We start from the raw sequence: 21,207 nt of genomic DNA on the forward strand, positions 1-21,207 counted from the left end.
ATCTGAGAGTTAATTGGCTATCTGGGTGGAGGGTAAAGGGAAGAGAAGTCAAAGTAATGGATAGGATCCTTCAATGATTTCTCCAGATACCTAAGTGGGAACTGTGGAAGGAGATGTTAGGCATCATCTCGGCCTGGGAGCCTCTTGTGTGATAATCTTGTGTGAGGTAATCACAGACACAGCTGTCAGTCTAATAGTCTTCTCTACAGATTCAGCTCCCATGGTTCACATTTGAGTTGAAACACTGCATGTAACAGAAACCGATCTTAGCTGGTTTAAAACATTTTTTAGAAGGAAGGATGATGATGTAGCTCACAGAAGCCAAGTATAGCCAGAGCTTTAAAAAGAATGAGAAATAAGGACTAGAGAGATGGCAGGAACCAATCAAATATTCTCAGCTCTCTATCCCTAAGCAGACAATTTCTTTCCCTACACAACTGACAAAGGATGCTTCTCCCCAGAGCTTCTGAGTTTATATACCTTTCAGCATGCAAATTGTGCAAATCCAAATGGATACATGCTCACCCTAAACTCCTGAGTGTGCCATGAGAATGTAACTAGTTCCACACGGGGAGGAGTGTGAACCGTCCCTCCCCATGAAAAGAGTCCATGTGAGCCGGGCAGCTCCAAATTTCTAATGTGGCCCAAATTGAATACAATTCGTGTCGATTTCATGAAGGCCCAGCAGCCCACAGCTCAGTGGCTTTAGTTAGGGCTAACCAGAGACTATCTCCAGCTGATAAACAGATTTCTTATTGCTAAAGATTTGTGGACTCCTCGTGGTCTCGGAATGCTCACAGACATTTTCAGCTTGTCTGTTTCCCCCGTGCTTTCCACAGCATGAGACAGATAACCACCTGTCCTACACTGATGCATGTCTTGGAAAGCTGGTCTGGAGTGGGCGTGGAATCCTACACAGGAATTATTTGAGTGTGAACCAGCAGTCTCACAAATTTGCCTAAAGTCTCCAATCTTAGATTTGTTTGTTCTAAAAAACTTCTGTTCTGCAAATAAGTATTGTCGAGCTTCCAAATACCCTAATGTCCCTCTTCCCCTTACCTAGCCCCAAACACTCATTCTTCGTTCCCATCCGGGGCTCCCTTCCCTACTTCTCAGAATAAAGTTTTAAAATTGAGCTATAAGAATGAATATAGCAGCTCTTTATCTGTCAGAGAAAGATTAGCTGAGGATAGTTATGGGCCCCAGGCAAAGATAGGGACGCAGCCTGCCTCTTAAAGACCTGATTGGGAAGGTTTTATTGTTGTTATAAAGATGCTCTCTCTTTTAAAAGTTTACAGCTAGACTTTCTTTTTCTTCTAGTCACAGGAGGTCATGTACTCTTTTATTATTATTAGATACTTCTCGGGTTTAAGGCTGAGATTTACTTAATAGCACAGGCAACCTAGCAATGAGGATGATGGGAAGTGAGCAGGGTCTCCCTAGAGAGCAAGGGCCTCAACATGGGGAGCCATTCAGCTCTGGGTTATGTGTGAGGTCACAACTCCCATCAGACAACAAGCTCACAGCGGGAGTGGAGACGGCCGTGTGGCTTTCAAATGCCAAAGGCACTGAACGAATGACCTTTCGATGCACTTCTCGCTGTGGTTCCTTCAACACTTTTATTTTACAACTAATGATTATGATCAAGTAGATATCACACAGAAGAGGTGCTCCTGAATATAATCTCATTATTTTATGGGTTTAAATTTTCATGCTCATGGCCTTCATAGCCAATTATTACCATTTCCTATTGTCACTAAACTGATAAGTGCTTTTATTTTTCTTATTTTTAATTGTGGTATTAATATATATATGTGTGTGTAACATAAAACTTGCCAGTTTATGTAGCTGGTCTTTGCTACTTTGTGGGTTTTTCTTTTTCCCACCTTTTACCTTCCAGGTTTTACCCCCTAGCACTAAATAGGAGAGAAGCAAGGATAGAGGGGAGAGAGGAGTTAGGAAAATCCCGGAGTCTATTTTCTTTCCCTTTGTTTCTTCTTTGACCACAGCTACTAACAAACTACAACCAATCTCCCCAAATAACCATAACCACCTGTCGGTGTTCCAGCATTTATATACTCTTAAGGTCTCAGAATTCCAAACGTCACACTGTCACAGAAATTATCTGCAGCTGGCAAAACCACACTTCTGCTAGAGCACCAGGCAAATCATAGTCAGCGGCTGCAGACAGTCCGAACCAAGCCCACAGCCCTACACTGGGGATTCAAATGAAAGCACGTTCTTATCACTACACCCCCTCTTTTGTTTTATGCCATTAATTGTGCTGTGTTTGAACAGTTGTGCACAGCCTGGATTTTTTCGATGAACTATATCAGTACCTTCCCCAGGAGCATTTACCACTTTGCCCCTTATTTCATTATGTGCTGTCTCGAGAGTTGTAGGAATATTAATCGGAGCACCAAGTGTTGTAAAAGATATCTTCCCCATAAATTTATGAGCATGTCAGCCACATAAGGTCTGAAGTTTTCTATCTGACCTTCTGGTCCCACACATTTAACCCATCACACCAAAACCTCTCCAACTCTGCAACCCTTTCAGTAAAGAGAGAGCAGGCTAGCCCCTTTTGTTTTCCCATTTCAGCCTTTGTTTGCTTGTTTGTTTCTCAGGCCCCTTCATTCTCACCCAACTGCTCATCCATTCTTCCATCACTTTTTGAAACGGACTATATGAAGACGAAAAAGAAAAAAACAGAAAATCCCCTTTAGGAGAAAAGCAGGGGACTTATCTCAGTGGTAGCAACTTCTATATTTTTTTTATGGGTCTCTTGGGGGAAATCCCCTCCCTTCATCGCCTACCATTTCCTCTACAGCATTTGTAGCCAAATTTCCCATTTTTCTCTGTCATTTGGATACCACTTGTAGTCTTTGCTACATAGTGGGTTCTTCTTTTTCCTACCCTTTATACCCAGGTTTGAGGCCATATCTCTAGATAGAGGAATATGAAGGATAGCGTGGGGTGGGGGGGAGAGAGAGAGAGTGTGTGTGTGTTCTGAATCTAAGTCTAATTTCTTCTTTGAGCACAGCCACTAACAAACGACAACTAACTCTCTGAATTACCAACACCCATCTACCCCACCTCTCAGGGCCCTAGCATTTATAGACTCTGAAAAGTTCCCAGTATTCCAAACATCACACAATCACAGAAAATATCTACAGCTGGCAAAAACCACACCTCTGTTAGAGCACAGGACAAATCACAGTCAGCTGCAGCAGACAGTCAGAAACAGCCCCACATCCCCACATCTGGGATTAAAATGAAACATATTCTTAGAATATTTCTGTATTTTTAAAGAAACCAAAATTGCAAAATTGTCACTGCAAGTTTAACACTGCAAGAATAAGTGTACAATTCAGTGACATTAAGTACATCACACAGTTTGCACAACCACACCATCTATTTCCAGACCCATCATCATCCAGCAAAGTTCTCATGTCCATTAAATAATGGCTCCCCATGCTTCTTGCCCCTGGGTAGCTTCAGGTAACAGCTACACCAGTTTCTGTCTCTCAGAGTTTGGCCTATTCTAGTTACTTCAGAGAAAGGAAGTGCCCAATATTTATTCTACTGTCTTAAAATGCCACACTTCATTCCCTTAACCCCTTGACATACAGGCTAACTACCAAACCTCTCAAACCTCATGCAAGAGGCATGAGATATGGGTCACCCATTATAGCCAGTGATACTTCAGTGGGAAGATCTACTCCATGCACACTATCAGCTGAGTGCATGGAAAACCTGCAGAATAGCCATTCCAATCCTTCACTTCATGGTTAAGAAAGCAAGGCTCCTTCCGGTGGTACCATGATGTTGGGACACAGCAAGCCAGGATTTCACTAAGGTTATCCAAACACCCTGGTGTCCTGTCATTCTTCCTGCTTCCCCAGTGAACGCTCTCCATTTGCCATCCCCTTGGTGACACAGAATAGCTGTCCCCTAGATTCTTGGTGAGGATTAAAACCATTCTCATTGTTCAATCTACACTTAGAACATCAGGTTCTGAAGTTCTTTACATCCTCCCTGTAAATGGTGTATGCCCTTTCTCCAGAGGCAGTATGGCTCAATAATTAAGCAGCCAGCATCTGGAACTAGGCCGCTTGGGTTCTGCCACAGCCTTGGTTTGAATGAAAATGTTCCCCATAGTCTCTTGCATTTGAACTCTTGGTCCTTAGTTGGTGGTGCTGTTTGTGGAGGCTTAGGAGGTATGGCCTTGTTGGAGGAAGTAAGTAACTGAGGTGGGTTTTGAGGTTTAAAGATGCATGCCATTTTGAGAGTCTCTCTCTCTCTCTCTCTCTCTCTCTCTCTCTCTCTCTCTCTCTCTCTCTGATTCACATTGTGAATCCTTCATATCCAGCATCTAATTCCTTTTGCCATCTACCTCTATCATGGGCCCTAACCCTCTGAAACCATAAGCCCGTATTAAATCTTTCTTCGGTAAATTGTCCTGATAATCATAGTGTTTTATAATAGAAAAATAACTGATACAATGACTAAATGATCTTACCCAATCGACTTACCCTTTGTGATGCCATTTCTACATCTGTAAGTTGGGGTGATGGAGATGATGTCTTTCTCATTCGGTTCTTTTCATGCTTAAATAAACGGATGCAAATACTGTTTTGTTGCCTGAGAATCAACTTCCTGCTAAGCAAGCTAGGGGGGGGGAGATATCTTCCCAGGTGACCTGGCTTTGTGCTTCTTCTTGAGATCTAGAAAGAAAGAAGGGATAGCCCATTTACCCATATACCAAGAACAGTACCCAGGGCTTAGAAAACATTAGATACCTGATGTTGGTAGGACTGTAACTCATGTCTATAGTGAATTAATTGCCACCTCTATTTGGTTATAGAGTCCTTGTTGAAAGTTACATATCCATTATCTGTCTCTCTGTCTGTCTGTCTATCTATCTATCTATCTATCTACCTATCTATCTAATCTACCTAGTTACCTATCTAATCTACATATTTACCTATCTATCAGTTAGAATGCTTTCTGATTCAGATAAAGAAAACCATAGCTCAATCTGGCTTAAACTTGACTTTAGAGTTTACCTGAGAGTAGCTTAAATCCATGGATAAAATGGCTTCCATACATTGTAGTCAGTACAAAGGAATGCCATCCATAACATACTTCTCTCTGTTAACTCTGTTCTGATGTCTGGGCATCAACTTCCTGCTAAGCCAGCATGGGAGAGACGGCTTCCAGGGTGAGCCTGACTTTGTGACTCTTCTCAAGATGTAGAGGAAAGGGATAAGCAAGTCCATTTACCCAGTGGTCGGTTAAGGTCTCCTTCCCTTTGTAGACCAGGAGCAAAGCCAAAGTGGTAAAATCAAAAGCCCCATGGGAACTTAGGATGAAGTTAGAGCCATACAAAATCAGTGTGATCAGAAAGATACTGCCACATCTACAACTCGAAGGCTCTTTTCCACCATGATGCAATGCACAGAGTTGGCAGGCAATTTAAGTACTATGTTCTCCAGATGAACAATACTCTATGTGAGATATTCTAAATGTCAACCAAAGACAAAGCCAGGTTTTCAAGAAGTTGTGTGTGTGTGTGTGTGTGTGTGTGTGTGTGTGTGTGTGTGTGTGTGTGTGTTACCAGGGATGGAACCCAGACCCTTGCACATGCTAGGTACACACTTGACCACTGAGTTACATCCCAGTTCAAAACAATTGTTTGTCTCTGAGAATTGGTGTTACTGAACTGTATGTCAGTGTTTCCTGTTTCTCTTCTTCAGCCATAACAGTGTTAGTAGAAAACCCCAAAGCAAGCCTACATCTCCCAGGCAACTTATAGAGTTTTATTTATGGAAGCACATATTTTCACCATGTTTTCCTGTCTCCTTGGATCCCTAAGAACCATAGTTTATGACCCAATTTGAAGAAAAGATGGAATTCATTTTCCCTGTGCTTACAGAAGTATCTGACTAGAAGAATTGAACATGAATGATGAAATAAACAAATAAGATAATCTCATAAGAATTTCAGCATTGGGGGTTAGGAAGATGGCTTAGCACTCGTTAAAGCACATGTTGTTCAAGAGTGAGGGCTGGAGTCCGGTATCTAGAATTTACCTAAATGCTGGACGGGTGAAACAGAGACACGGCATATCCAGAGGAAGATGGCCAGTGACTAACCACATTGGGCAGCTATCCATTTAACTGAAAGACTCTGCCTCAATGAAGAAGGTGGAAGAGCCATCAAGAATGACTCCTGATATCAACCTCAGTCTTCCACATGCACACAGGCAAGGTCATGTGCATTCACACACACACACACACACACACACACACACACCACACACACCACACCACACACGTGCTAACCCCCCACCCCACACACACACTCACAAATGGGAAAAGAATTTTAGCATGAGCTCATATACACAAACATACTCATTCAGACATCCTATTCATACAGAACACTGCCCTGATGGTTCAAAGGCAACAGTGTGTTCTTTGAGAAGGTTCACTGGTGCTTTGTTGTAAGTCATTGTTCTGTCTCTAGAACACATTGTTGCCTGTGTGTGTTCTTAGGGCTTTCTTTACCATCCAACTCAAATCTCAAGCTTGTACTGATCCTTGTTACATTCTTAAATCTCACACACATACACACCGATTGTGTGTATCCTCAGCTTTATTCAATAATATGGTAGGATTTGGGTAAACTCTCAGCTAATGACCAGCCTCCAAGTGAAATTTTAAACAAAAATTGCATTCTTCTCCTAACAATAATTTCCCTTTCTTCTAACTCAATTAAGTTTTTACATTGTATATACATTTTATTTGAAAGAAACAAGGCAGTTCTACAAAAAATGGCCCAATTTATGGTAAACATTCATATTTACTATGTTAATTTTACCATTAATTGTTACTTTTTGAAATTAAGAAATATTAATGTTCAATTATATACATTTATAAAGTTAAAGATATTTCAGTTAAAATTATGTTTACAAAAAGTTTGCAGTGGATTGGAGATTTTTCCTTGTTTATAATATTAGCTTTTAAAACACAGCAGGCAAAATTTAATATGTCTTCTCTGACAAGAAAATGAACCAGTCAACAGTCTTTTTCACTACAAAAATAGAAATGTTGCATTAAAGTTTTCAAAATACATTTGAGTTCACAGCAAAGAAACAAAAGTAGAAAAAAGGGGACAAATAAAGAGGGTGGGAGAGAAAGGAAACACCTAGTTGATAGGGGGAAAGGAACTGAGAAGCAGAAGTGATGCCTTGCCCACTTGTCATGAAAGCTCAAGAGAAGCCCAGCTAAGACCTAGCTCTTGAAGATGCACACTGGATGGATGCTGGTGCACTGAGACCAGACAAGGAAGAACAAAACTGCAGTTCTCATGTAAAACCAGACCCTCTTCTCCCTATTAGGACTTGACCCAGATAGCACCAATGATCTCTTCCCATAATCAGACAGGAAGATGTATCATTTATTAGAGTCCAGATGTGTGCTATTCCTTGAATCGGGGTTCAAGCTAAGAAACAAATGAAAAAAATAAGTCACATATTGGTGAATTTCTAGAAACCTTTGTGTGTGGTGGGGTGGTGGAAATTTGCCACAAGAGAAAGACAAATATAGTCTGAAGTAGATGCAATCTGTAGATGAGTTAGCACCCAACTTGAAAAAAAGGAATCTGAAAAAATAATTTTAAAGAAGTTTATGAAAGGAAGTAGATGTATACTAAAGGCTTAGATATTAAAACATAATCTTTTTTTTCTTTTCTTTTTTTTTTTTGGAGCTGGGGATCGAACCCAGGGCCTTGCGCTTGCTAGGCAAGCGCTCTACCTCTGAGCTAAATCCCCAACCCTAAAACATAATCTTAAAAGTAAACACCCGACGGGGCTGGGGATTTAGCTCAGTGGTAGAGAGCTTACCTAGGAAGCACAAGGCCCTGGGTTCGGTCCCCAGCTCCAAAAAAAGAACCCCCCCCCCAAAAAAGTAAACACCTGATAAAATATGAGATTAGAAGCAGCTAAAGAGAGAATTGCTAAGGTGGAAAACAAAAATGAGGAAGTTATTTGGAATGGCACAGAGCAATAGAGTAAAAAAAAAACAAAAAAACAAAACAAAACAAGAAAACAAAAACAAAAAACCCCACTGATTTAAGGAGTTAGAAGATAAAAGGATAGATACCCAAAACAAGACAACAAAATGGTTGATGTACTCAGAAAATATAATTTTCCAGAATCAAGTATCTAGAGATAGAGTAAACACTGTTGAGGTTTTCCCTCACTGTCCCTTATTGAAAGATCTGCTAAAGACTTTCTTGGACATAAATTGAAGCTAGGATATAAAAGTAGAACACAAAATATTGTTGAGCAAACAAACGGGGAATTATAATTATGAATATAAATAAGCATCGGGTTTAGAAACAAAAGACAGACACCATCAGATTGTTCTTAAGTATGCCCATCTTCCTCATGAAATTTTCTTCACTTTTAATGTTTACTTTATCTATACAATGTTTTTGTCTTAAAATGATGGAGAGAGGAGGGAGGAGGGAAGGAAAACTGCAGTAAGGATGTAATACATGAGAGAAGAGTAAATAAGTAAATAAAAGTTTTAAAAACTGCTTGTCTGATATAAATGCCATTATCTTGAATCAACCACCCTTGACATTTTAGAATGTTTCCCAACAGCTTTTATAAGTGAAAAGACACAAACTGTTTTATCTCCAGGAAGACGCTGATTTAGAAAGATGCCCATTTAATACACGTATAATATTAATATCATAGCCATTGCTGTTTGGTTTCTATGTCTCCTCCTTTCCACGTTGTTAAACAGCTTTTATTATTAATGAGTCTTTAATTTTATAGTTTAGGAACGTTAGACGCATTCGCAGCAGACCTTGTTCTCTGTTGCAAGGTCTATTAATGTTTGTTCTACAGGAAGCCTTCTCCCACAGAGCAAGACCATAAAAGGGAAGCCAAGGTTAATGGGATAAAAAGGAAGAAATATCATCATTATTCACAAGTAATGTAAGTTTTTGATGTAGAAAATCCAAGAAGATTGTCGTATGAAGTGACTATTGGTGACTTCAGCGGCTGTGCTAAGTGCATTGTGCACACAAACGTGTCATTATGCACATTGACGGTGTCTAAAGGGTTAATTGTATGGCACCGTTAGAATAATCTTACCGTTTACAAAGCCAGATGAATTATTTGCTGTTATTTGCCCAGTAGCGCAGACATCTTCTCAAACCAAAGCCTTTTTAGGAAAATAAAACAGCATATGTGTATATAAGAGCCATTAGGGGAAATTTCCAGTCTCAAAATGGCTGACTTAAGGGACAATTGTTATATACAGCTTTTAACTTCCAGCTCTGCAAGTCTCTTTTTTAAAAATAAAATTCTATAAGTATATACTGTTTTATAATTAAAGGAGAAAACACTTTTTAAAGCAAAAAAATACAAGCTCTGGAGTCCAGAGTCACCACAACGAGGCAGTACCTTATCCAAGCACCTCTCTAAGCTCTTTTTTCTAACTAACCAGAGAGGTCTTGGCAACCCAGAATCCTTTCTTTCTGCCTTGTTAGTTCTACCTTTAAGTCTGATCTGGAAAAAAAAATTATTTTTCTCCTTTCCTCAGCAGCATTATATCCTAATTTCTCCCTACTCTCCTTTCAGTAATCAAATCCGGAATACTTCTATTCACTTATAATAATGCCTTCGGCCAAATGCACAGAATCTTACACTCTCGAGATTTAGCAGGGCAGAAGAATCAGGAGCCGGGTCTGTCTTTAGCATGCAAGGCAGGCAGTCACTGGGGTGGGAAGTCACCACTGTGCAAACATTGCCTCTCTTTGGGTTCCCTTTTAAAGTTTTAATTCTGCTGGAAAAAGCATTATGTAGCATTGTTCAAATCCTCCTAAATGGGAGACAGTATGCAAGGACAAAGGTGACCTCTTCTGCAGAAGGCCAGGACTGCCTGTCAGCCAGCTCCTATCTCTTGGAGCATGAACTGTCGGGAAGATTGGGACGAGGCTGGATCTCTAAGGCTCCTTGTCTCCTGGGACACCTGTGAATTTCTACTAAGAAAGATCTTTTCAGATTTATTCCATAGTTCTACAGAAGTAACAAACATCCAGGTGTTCAGAATTTGGGGAGATCCCCCATGATCTTATGTCCATGTATTTGGCTTACTAAAGTGAGAAGAACCATCAGGAGGCTCTTTTTGACACACAGAAGGTGCTAGAATAAGAGGACTCCCTACCTGTGCCTATGCTGAGGGCAGTGATGGGGTACCCCTGCACCCCCTACCCTGCACAGCAGGGCCCTAGAGGAGTGGGCTGAATCTCAATGGTTCGCCGGTGTATTTCTGGCCCTCAGCTATCACTGGAAACCCCTACCTGAACCATCATGGTCACTTTGATGACCTATCTTGGAAAGAGTTCAGGTTTATTTATCACAGATACCTACAAATACAGTTGCTGAAATGACCGGGAACCCCAGGCCCTCTCCAGAAAATCTAAGTACTTCAAGTGATATGAATTTTTCTCAAGCTCAACAGGAAATCTAAAAGAATTGAAGTCTTAGCTAGTTATGCAGCCGTTTGGTCAGTAAACAGCACTGTTCTGTGGCCCGATGTGTCAGGCCCCTGCAGAGCCTGTGAGGTTGGGATGAATGCCACATCATCCTGCTCTGAGGCACAGTGGTCTAGAAGGCAGGGATGACACAGTAACAGGAAGCCGTGAACAGGTGAACAAACATGGCTCTCCAAAGCCGGCTTGTTGCATGGTATGCCTGTGTGACTTCCGTTTGCAGGTTTGTGTGTCAGAACTTGCTCTGGAGAGAGTCCCAAGCTGACTGTGTGCCCAAGGCCTAGAGGGGAGCAGGTGGATTAGAGTCTTGGATCGTCGAACACTTCAGGCTCTGTGGCTCTGGGCTATAATACAATGGCTGACGCTCACTGAGCACACTTCATAGACCAGGCACTGTGGAAAACACTCCCACACACATTATCTCATGCCCTGTGTAGCTTAGCTGTAGGAGGGACTGACTGCCTCCGTTGTAAAGACTAGGGAAGAGAAACAAACACTGAGATGGACGTTGGGGTGTGTCTTTCTTACTTTTCTATTGCTATGATAAAACACCATGACTAAGGCAACTCGTACGATCGTGTTTCATTCAGGGTTGAGTCGGTGAACGTCACCGTGAGGAATATGACAGCAGGCCAACAGCAGGCACTGGGACAGTTGTTGAGATCTTACATCTCGAAACCCAGAGAGAGCTAACTGGGAATGCCTTGGGCTTTTGAAACCCCAAACTGGCCACACCTCCTAATCCTTCCCAAACAATTCTACAACCCGTGACCAAGCATTCAAATTCTATTAGCCCAGGAGGGTCATTTGCATTCAAAATGTACACCACAGGGTACAAGGTGATTACTGGGGTGAACTCCAGTGAAAGCGGTAAGGAAGAAGCTAGATTAAGTAGAAGACAGTCTGCCCCCTTCTGAAGATATAAAATCCTGGGGCTCTGACCTCTATCACCTGAGGGAATGTTCCCATCATTTGCCCACCTCACTCAAACACTAGGTGCCTATAGAACAAGTTTCTAGTGAGACAGCTCTCTATAGCGGAGGGTGCCCTGCAAGTGCAGACAGCTGTGGAAAAAGCCCCAGCAATGTGTTTTCTACCAGTACTATAAGAGGCTACCCCACCAAATTACTAGAAGAATCAGAAATCGCTTTTTTTTTTTTTGGTTCTTTTTTTTTTTTCCGGAGCTGGGGACCGAACCCAGGGCCTTGTGCTTCCTAGGAAAGCGCTCTACCACTGAGCTAAATCCCCAACCCCCAGAAATCGCTTTAATAACATGCTTGGCACAGAATGTTAAAAGGCAGTTGACATTACTCAACACATGCTACCATAAAGAATGTCATAGAAACCCCCTAGGAGATGCTTCTCTAACAAATGTTGGGGCTTTGATTGTACCTTTCAACTCATTCTCCCTCCCTTATCCATAACCATTAATACTGAAGCTTGCCCCAGCCCCAAAACTCAGCATAGCATTAGAGAGTAACACAGCTAAGAGTGGCGTCAGTGGTTAGACATGACACTGGGAGAAAAATCAAATTCTGGGTGCCATCGGAGCCTTTCCTATGTTAACATAGGGTGGACTTGCTGTTCAGTGAAGATATTTTGTAAGGGATAGCGTTCATTAAGCAGTACTTTGGCTGAGCGGGGTGTCACTTGTTAGCAGCTGGGCAGGAGGGAGGTCGCAACAACAATTGGGAGCCCTGTGAGTCTGAGCTCTCGCAGGAGCCGAGAGAGCAGCATCTGTGAGGACTTCACGGTTGAAAGGACAGTGATAGACTGTAGTTAGAAGCAAGCCCATATTTTCCAATTACTCGCAGCAAGACCTGTTCTTAAAATACAGAGATGACAACCGCGAGGATGAGAAGCAGGCGTTCGGACACGTGCCTCACATCCACAGAGAGAAGCCCGTGCTTAGTGCTGTCCATCACAGCCCGCAGCAGGAGCTAATTGTCTGATGTGTGCCGCGCTTGGAGAGATTGTTAATTTGTCTATTATATTTAATTTGCAAATGTGAGAGTCAAATAATTCCCCATTTTCTCTTCTTTTCTGTGTTTGCAAAGCACTCCATATCTTCCCAAGCATAGTCTCTGCTTTGTAAAAATAAATAAATAAATAAATAAATAAATAAATAAATAAATAAATAAATAATTTTTCAGTCTGTCTCTCCATGAGGCACCTATCTGCTATGGTTCCTCTCTTTGCTGGTTCATATTTCCTGTCAGAGGAGCGTTTGAATCTATTGCAGGTGTCTGTGCCTTCTGCACCACCCTCTCTCATTGCCTCCTTGACCGCTTTCATAGAGTCCACCACTATTCAACCAAAAGCATTCTCATGGCAAATGCCAGCAGGGTCAGTCCCCAATATTTCCTGTATGACCCCGGTGAAGCACCTGCCATCTCCTGGCCCTTCCCCCTTTCAGATTGTCCCCGATTTTCCCTACAGCATGAGCAGTAGTAGGTGATTCTAAGCTAAGTGCTCACCCCATTAGTCATGGCCTCCTCGAGCACTGTGTTGGAAAGAAAATGCAAGTTTCAAGGGTGCTGGGATGGATTAACAGGCCTGTCATAGGAGCCGAGGGGAGAGAAGTGACTTTGATTCTATGTGTTCACTTTCCCCGTACTTAGCAATCCCATCCTAGTTTCTCTTTTGTGTCCAGTGCTTAGGCACTTGACTTCCTGATGCTTATTGGGGCTGTATTAGATTCTAAATCGATAACAGTCATTACTACCACCCCGGGTTTTTTCCTACTATCTTCATAGATTTACTTGATTAGATATTGTGTCCTTGCCTTACATGCCTTGGCCCACGCCTTTTCTCCCAAATCCATTGCTCCCTAATGGCTCAGAGCACTCTAAGAAAGAAGATAGAGATTGGGATACGGTAATATGTGCACAGAGTGAGCAAAACAACAGAAGGTGAAATTGTCCTTTTGCCTGGGCGTTTGTACATTTGCTTGTTTTCAATCAAATCAGTAAACTCTGGAAGGAAAAAAGAAAGAGGAGGTGATCGGCTTCATATCTCTTGCCAAGATGCTCATACCAGAAAAACTGCCCTCAAAGAGTTTTGAACTCTGACTTCACAGCATGGCATCCAATCACCTGCTGCTTCCAGTCTGTGCTCTTCCATGGCCACCACAAGCCTCCTCTCAGGAACTCACCAAGCCACAGGAGGGGGAGAAACAGAAGCAAAAACAGTAGATCAAAACAGAGCGGGGAAAGAGTGAGGAAAGAGGAAGCAGCAGCCACACATGGCGCCCTTTGGTTCCTCAGCCTTGCCTCCCCTGACCTGCCTCTGCTCTCACAGACCTCATGCTGGCCCACCGCCCCCTGAAGGAAGCCTTCAGAGTGGGTTTTCTTCTATCCCAAGAAAGACTCTGTGCTTTTGTTTTGTTTTGTTTTGTTTTGTTTTGTTTTGTTTTGTTTTGACTCGGTGTTTGTAATCTTACCTCTTTCTCTTTTCCCCAGTGTCAGTGGTTACTGGGAAGGTTATGATGGTGGCCACAGATGGGGCTATTGCTGTTTTCCTGTTTACCCAGGTTTCCCCAGGACAAGTCTTTCAGACCCAGAAGCTCCTACCCCGCTCCCAAACCCAGAACAACAAACCTGATTTCTCCTTCACCACTGCCCAACAAACCTGATTCAAGAATAGGCTGCTGGCCTCTTGGGCCAGGCGGACACTCAGAGTAATGTCTCCGCTTGAACAGAGGCTGAGTGGGGATTCTAAAGTCCTGGGTCTGAAGTTCCTTCATCAAAGAAAAGCCCCTCCTAAGCATAAATACATTTGTTGCCTTATAAAGAAACCCATTAGCCACCCTCGGCACTGTGTCCTCTGGGGCCTCCGTGCACAAGGATATTTTATCTTTTCAATGAATAAAACATATGCCAATTGCCTAAAATTAAAAAGTGCAGTGGTAATGAATAATTCTCAGAACCTGAAGCCCCCTTGTGTTGGGTGGGGTAGAGGCCAGGGGAGCCGGGCTGAGGAGACCCTGGCTTAGCCATGCTGTTGACTCAAGGCCTGTGCTCTTCCTTCCTGGAACCTGCTACACGTGCTCCTTCCTCTTTTCTGCCCACAAGGGAGCCACGCTCTGTGCACTGGTGCTGCTGTGGGTCCTGCTATAGATGCACAGTCCTCCTCCCGTTTCCTTGGTTCCTGATACTTCTTGCCTGAATCCTCCCAGAAGATCCAGCCACTGTGCAGACAGGCTAACCCCAAAAGTGAAGGGTTCCCCTAGCTCAGAAGATGCTGCTCTGCCATAGGCTATAGATGCAGAAGTGTGGAGGAAACCTCAGAGATGCACCATTTCCCCTTGGAGCGCTCTCTCTCTCTCTCTCTCTCTCTCTCTCTCTCTCTCTCTCTCTTTCTCTCTCTCTCCCTCTTTCTCTCTGTCTGTTTCTCTGTCTCTGTCTCTGTATCTCCCTGTCTCTCTGTCTCTGGCTCTGTCTCTCTCTCTGTCTCTCTCTCTGTCTCTCTTTCTGTCTCTGTCTCTCTCTCTGTCTCTCTCTGTCTCTCTCTGTCTCTCTCTCTGTCTCTCTCTCTCTCTCACACACACACACACACACACACACACACACACACACACACACAAACTAGGAAGTCACAGAGCGATGCAATGAGGAGGGCCAAGCTCACTTGGAACTGTATCATTCTGAGCCAGCCCTCCTTAGAGGCAGGAAAGGTAGGAAAGGGTTTATAAGAATCCTCCATGCACAGACCCCCAGTGTTTGCAGGGACTCCTTGCAAATGTAAGTGTCAAGGCTCCTGTTCAAAGCATAGAGTGACAGAGGAGGGAAAAGCTTTTCCTCTTATTGTCACAGGATTGTAGCAACATCGATCTCATGATGGGTAACCTTGATTGTCAACTGGAGGGGGATCTTGGATCAGCTAGGGGGGCCCTTCTGGGCTAGTCTGAGGGAGCTTTGGGTTAGGTTAATGGGGCGGGAAGACCCACTCTGAATGTGGTTTGCACCATGCTGTGGGCAGGAGAGAGCCTGCTAGGCAGCAGCCATATATCTCTTTGCTTCTTGACTGTGGATATCGTGAACCCTGTTCCTGCCACATGTCCTGCCTACCGTGATGCACAAACTGAGTCTAAAATGAACCTTCATTAATTTGTCGGATATTTCGTCATGGCAATGAGAAAAGTCACTAAAACAGCTATTTAATGTTGTTCTAAATTAAAAAAAAATTAAACTTTGAAATTAGCCTGTATTTTGCCATTCTACTTTATATTTCCACAACAACATCATTTTTAAATGCAAATTTAGAAGCATTTAACGTATGCAGAACTACTGACACTACACAATTTGTACTTCGTAGCTTGCATATGCATGTTGTCAACCTTTAAATAACAAGCAGAGAGATCCCCTAAGGATAAATGGTATATATTTGGAAATAAAAAGGGGACGTTGCAATGCAAAAGAGACATGCCTTGGGAATCGGGAGCAATGCAAGGAGGCTGGTGCACAGGAAGCAGCATCTTAAGGTGAAGGGAGGAGGGTAGCATAAGCTATATTGGAAGAATTTGCCTTGGTTACAGGATCAGAGAAATGGTATCATCCCCAATTAAACAGGTTCATGCAGGGTGTGTGTGTGTGTGTGTGTGTGTGTATTGCACTAAATTTGGTACAAGTTGTGATTCTGGAAAAGCCCTTTTTATAAGCAGGTGTAGTATGTACACGTGCGTTGATATGTATATAGTATATGATATGTGGTATATGGTATGTGGTATATGGTATATAGTATATGGTATATGGTATAAGCCAAGTGTTTTCCTTTAATTATTCTCAGGTAATCTATTGAGGCAGGGCTTTGAAGTGGAAACTTACGGTTTCCTTGGAAAGTCACTTGTGTCCGATATCTGTAGGTTGATGTTGTTATGCATGTGAAGGAAGGTCCCAGGATAGGCCTGTCATTGGATGAGAAGGAAGGATGGGTGGGAGAAAAGTTTTAAAGAGGCAGGGGAGACTGGAGCGAGGAGGAGGCAGCCAAGAGAACATGGCGGCAGATGTTAAGATTCCTCTCTGCACATATTACAAGTTGTTATGACTATTCTTAAGGGATGGATGTGTACAGGATTTTGTGTTGTCTACATGGGCAAATTATATCTTATCTACGTGGGCAGTTTATATCCTTATCAATTGGTTGTAAGTGTATTGTGTGGATGTATTGTGAATTGAGATTTTAACATGTAAATCTGATTGTTGGGTTACAGTTTGTTGAGTCTTGATTTTACTGGGTGGCTGGAACCAGAGAGTTCGAGGCTAGCAGAGAGCTGCTGGGAGAGATACTAATCTGAGATGAATTAACCATAGTTCCAATGGCCTGTTGGAGCAGGAACTAGTGACCAGCCAGGTACACCCGGGAACCAGTTCTGCCGCTTTTTTATTTTTACCACAACAGCTATCAATGTTTCGCTGGTGCAGACACATGAAGGAGTGTTTTCCAGAAGCAGATACAGGTGAAGGGATGTTTTGTGACACACACGTACTGGTTCACTTTACGTGGCATTGTTGAGCTCCATATGCTGTGACTCCACAAAGAGAAATGCACCAAAAAACTGGTGGTGATGTGTTGGTGGCTTCTTGCCACTGCTATGACTCTGGCCGATTGGCCAAGTGATGTCAGCTGATACAGACTCAACATGGAGTTTTGCTAAGACAGACTTACTTGGTGAGATAAGACCCATGGGCGGACACATGCTCTTTGGCGGGAGGACCCAAGAGAGACAGTGATGGCAGGCTTGCGTGGCTAGCTTTGCAATGCTTCTTGGTCTTCTGTCTTCATCTTCACTGATGGCTGATCTTCCCTTCGTTGAGAAGGGCCCAGCAGGGCTCTTCTGGCACCCCCGCTGGTCCTGGTGTCCCCCCAATCCCCGCTGACTTATGCTGATTCAGTGGAGGCCTGGCTGTCTCTGCTAGGGTATGCCATGGCTGCTGATTTGTGTTTGCTATCCAGACTCTACTGAGCTGGACTGCTAGTGTATTCATTATTCCTGAAGTTTTTGAGTGGATTGAGCCGCCATTGCTGCTGATTACTGTGAACTGAACTGCTGATTTCTTGACAACGCAGATTGGATTTGCTCCAAAGAACTATTTCTAAACAGGCCCACTTCCCCTGTATCCTAATAACCTTTCTTTTCCACTGCCTCTGGTAGGTGGTGGGCTAGAAGGGAGGTTAAAGCATTTAGAGCCCACATAAATGTAGATTTTGAAAAATGAAAGCCATCAGGGCTTCCTACTGACTCCAAGCTCACTGATTTGCTCAGCAGCCTGCTAAGGGATCTCCTGTCTCCACCTTCTGTCTCCACCTTCCCAATGCTGAGAGTATAGGGGGCTGCCGCACCTTCCCAACATTTATGTAGATTCTGAGGATCCAGACTCCAGTTCTCACATGTACATAGCAACAACCCTGTCCAGTGAGCCATTTCCCCAGTCCTTCAGCAAGGTCTGTTGTGGTCATTCTTGTTGGGCATAAGTGTACGAGGTCCCCTCCTCTGTAATCTTCGGGCTGTACTAACTTATTTTCTGATGTAGTTGTTGTTGGCCTGACATAAATGTCTCCACTTTGATTCTAGCAACTTTGACAATAAGTAGCTCATTCTTTGCAGAATAGCAGCAACACTACATAAAAGTAACTCAGCTGTCTTCATTTCTCTTCCTGACCCAATCACAATCTACCAGCACTCCCTGTCATGTCCAGAAGCCTGCATTTCACAGCCCTCCTCCTCACCCACCAGCTCCTGCATCCTTTATGCCCACTCTCCCATGATAGTCCCAGACCTCGGCTAAGGGAGGTCAGTATAGATTACTCACACCCACGGCTGAGCACTCGTGGTTTCTTATTCTTGGCACTTTAACAAGATACGAGTTTTTTGCATTAATCACTGAATTCAACTTGCTGCAAAAAACATACTTCTCTGACCAAACTGAGAGCAATCCAAATCTCTACAACCATTTTCACATGAGTCCTCCAGTCATCAGGAGAACATGTCCTACCTTGTCATATGCATACTAGGAAAGACTGGAAGGTATGCCCTGCCCTGTTAGGTGTGGCGCTAGCCAGACTATGCACTGAGCATGGGAGGCTGTCCCCTTTGTCTTTTGGTTGATTTGCACAGCTAGATTAGACAACTGGGTTTGCTACCGGAAGTTAAACAGTTGGGAGAACAGCCATCCTTATTTGGGTAGAAGCAAGCAAAATGAGAGCAGTGTGTTACATTCGTGATTGGCTGGTCTTGGATATGACTGTTCCCACCTCAAGTAGTACAGGGGGATACATTTCTGGGCTCTAGAAAGAATACTGTGTTAGCCTGCCTCCCATTACTGTAGCAAATACTTAAGATCAATATATTTATAAAGACAAAAGATTATCTTGGTTCCTAATTCTGATATCCCATTCTACAGTTGGGCAGACCTATTGTCGTCTGTGGGGATGGGGCCTTGTATACTGTGCTTGGAGTTTGTGCTGTAGCAGAACCCTTTAATTCATGGCCAGTATAAGAACAAAAGAGGAAAAAATCCTCAATCCCTCCCACAATCCCTCCAGGGCTCATCCCTCTAGGAATGATCTCTTGGTGTTTACTTCCTCCTAATAATGCCACTGGCTACAAACTGAGCCCTTGATAACCCTACAGACACTTGATAACCCTACAATGAGGCCCAAAGGTGAGTAGGAAGAATGCACTGAATCCCAGATTGAACAAGATACCTAGAGGTAGGGGTAGGATGGGGTGACCTCTAAAGGGCTACTGAGACACCTGCCCCTAAAGAGGACAGACCATATCTCCAGAGACTGACCATAGACAGGAGCGCTTTGAAGGAGATGGGACGGAACTGGACTAGAAGTCACTCGATTGGATGGATCTACCCAGATGTCTTCATGCCATTTGGTGGGTAAGTGGGGCTAAGATGCAGATGTTAAATGACTTCTCCAAGGACATCTCTGTTGTCACACACTTTTGTCCTGCCGACATTAGTGGTCTCTGAAATCCCATTAGCTGGACATTTAGTTTTTTAAAAATCTTGTTAAAAAGTGTTTAAATGTTAAAGATGCGTTTATCATCTTGTTTCAGAAACCCCCAAACCCCTCACTGTGTTGCTCCAAAGTGCTTATCTGTTTGTCACTGTGCACATGCTCAGATGATTATTTGGATCAACGTCTCCTCAGCTTGACTGAGTTGCCTGAGGGCCTGGACATACGAGCTCTCGCCAGTCTTCCCAGTTTTGCCAGAAGTGCCATCACTGGTGGTAAAGAAACATAGAGTCGCCCCACTCATTTGGTATAAAAACGTGACTACAGACCAACTCCCCTTTGCTTTGACTTCTGCGTGCAGCTACAGTAGCAGGTACATCCCACAGGATGATGTCCCTAGCTTGTTCCCAAATAGACACCATTATTCGTCAGAGACTCTCCCTGCGTTTGTTGAAGACACAGCTAGAGACCGGTCTTCACACCGGTTGCCCAGACGGCAGTTTTCACAATGACAATTTTCTGATGGGTAGCAGCAAAATGTCTCATTGTAGCATGTTCAGTGGGGTGGGACAACTTTGCAGCAAGTAGGAGTGAAAGCTGTCTTAAGCAAGGGACCCTCCTTCTAATACTTACAAAGACCCCCGTCAGCTAATGACTTACGGACTTTCCTCATACCACATAGCTGGGGAGTCATCACCCAACAACTCTGCCTGGGTGTTGTTGCTACGAAAAGAGAAAAAGTAGGTCTGTACATGTGCATGGGAGTACACACACACTGCATTCCTGTCATAAATGTGAAAGTGATAGGCTCCCTAAAATAGACCTTTGGTCTATTCCAAACACTGAAGATCTACAGGAATATTTATTTATTTCAATCTGGAATATAACTATAATATATCTCCCCACACCCTGTTTCTCACCTACTCTCTCCAAAAATAAATAAGAAAAACAAAACAAAACAAAAAAAAAAAAAACACAGAGTTCATACCCATCTATTCTAACTCATCCCATAGATGGGATATTTGCCTCCAAACGAGTATTCCAGAGCAGAAACCTGCAGATTAATTAGGCAGGAAATAATCTCCCAGCCACAGCACACCCTGTGTTCCCTAACAGAACTCAGAAATGATTTGCGCCTCTATTTATGACTTCGGGCACCTGCCTGTGCTCCTTCGAATACTCTATTAAAAACTTTTTTATTACCTTGTTCCCAGGGTCAACTTCCTGTTTGTTTTGTGGGGTGAGTAATGTTTCGCGCGCCTGCTCTGGGACAGCCACAAGGGCACACCAGGAGGTACTATAGAGGATTCATTCTCCAGAGATTCAGAATGTTCTTCTCGGGTCTGATGTTACCCACGACTCAAGATTTGTCTGATTCATGAGAGCATTGCACAGGTGTAAGGAAGTGACCCTCTCCCGTTTGTTTTAAGGGCAGCTGAGCTGTCAGGAGTTTGGAAGAAGGTTTTTTGTTTTTCTGAGGCTGCAACATTTCTCACAAACACATTCCCGGTTTGAACCCAAGTCATAATAAATTTATGAACTAGTTACACTTGGCTCTAAATCATTTCACTAAGAGAAGCATGCTGGCTAGAAATTTAACTGCTCTCGTTGGGGCCGTAGATGGGGGGAAAGGGAGAAGGTCATCAATGTTGCCAGCAAACTAAG

At 43.2% G+C, this 21,207-nt stretch overlaps 2 long non-coding RNA genes across 2 annotated transcripts in view; one reads left to right on the forward strand and one right to left on the reverse strand.

The window, feature by feature from the left end:
• Window positions 1-21,207, reverse strand: part of LOC103691599 (uncharacterized) — a 143,115-nt gene that overhangs the window by 49,439 nt on the left and 72,469 nt on the right. Inside the window, exon 2 of the long non-coding RNA XR_010064355.1 lies at window positions 4,536-4,727. This is a non-coding gene — a long non-coding RNA (uncharacterized LOC103691599). The remainder of the gene's footprint in view (window positions 1-4,535; window positions 4,728-21,207) is intronic.
• The window catches only part of LOC103691600 (uncharacterized), a 40,596-nt gene that overhangs the window by 14,919 nt on the left and 4,470 nt on the right, over window positions 1-21,207 (forward strand). The window lies entirely within an intron of this gene.

This window comes from Rattus norvegicus, chromosome 2 (genome assembly GCF_036323735.1).
Source record: "Rattus norvegicus strain BN/NHsdMcwi chromosome 2, GRCr8, whole genome shotgun sequence".
Lineage (NCBI taxonomy): Eukaryota > Metazoa > Chordata > Mammalia > Rodentia > Muridae > Rattus > Rattus norvegicus.